Source organism: Protopterus annectens, chromosome 2.part0 (genome assembly GCF_019279795.1).
Source record: "Protopterus annectens isolate FY-2018-M chromosome 2.part0, PAN1.0, whole genome shotgun sequence".
Classification (NCBI taxonomy): domain Eukaryota; kingdom Metazoa; phylum Chordata; order Ceratodontiformes; family Protopteridae; genus Protopterus; species Protopterus annectens.
The window spans coordinates 1732971288-1732972284 of record NC_056728.1 but is presented as its reverse complement, the minus strand read 5'-3'; positions in this window follow the sequence as shown (position 1 = coordinate 1732972284).

Genomic DNA, 997 nt, shown 5'->3' with positions numbered 1-997 from the left:
CAGATGTGAAGTTTGGGGTTATATGTAATGTTGGACAGTACCGATGGTGTATAGGGCCTGTAGCTATTGGCTAGACAGAGGCACATAGCTAGGAAGGATGTGCAGCACAAAGGGGTGATAAACAAATATGGGTGAAACATACAAGCTAGGAGTTGCAGAGCGGAGAGGGATGATGGTCAGCAGGACTATGTAAGAATACATGTGTGTGAATGGGGTGGGGGATAGAAGAATGGTGACAATGCAGGAAAATGGGGGAGGGAGAGAAGGTTGGTTGAGGTAGGTATGGTTAATCAGGAGGTGCAACAGATTATCAAGGAGAATGTAAGGATAGCTATGAGGGGGTTTAACAGTGGAAAGGCTGTTGTTCCAGGTGACATACCTGTGGATGCCTGGAGGTGTTTCTGAATCTGGCAGTGGTATTTTTAACTGGATTGTTTTCTGTAATCTTGGAAAGTGAGACGATGTGTGAGATGTTAATGAATATGTATGGGTACTGCTTATCTGAGCAAGGGTGGTCTGCAGAGCTGTAGTAACAAGTGAGGGATAACATTGGTCGGTCACATGATGAGGTAATGGTAAAGGGTGGTGACAGCTAGGTTGAGAACATGGTGATGATCGATGATTTGCAGTATGGTTTTATGCCAGGTAAGAGCATTACAGATGCAAATGCTGATTCACAAGTGTTCCTGGAGCTCTGCACTGTGGCTGAGATGCATCTGCATTGTATCTATGTGCACCTACAGAGAGCATATGACATGCTGCCTGGAGAGTAGTTATGGTAATGTATGTGGAGGTCAGGGGTTCCAGCGGAGTCTGTCAGCCACCACAGGATATGTAGGAGGCTAGTGTGACAGCAGTGATTTCTGGTTTTGACATGACATGTGGATTTAAGGTGGAGATGGGAGTACATCAGGGGTTAGCTGGGTGTCCTTTTACATTTGCAGTGGTGAGGGACAGGTTGACAGACATGATCAGACAGGGGTCCCTGTTGACTGTG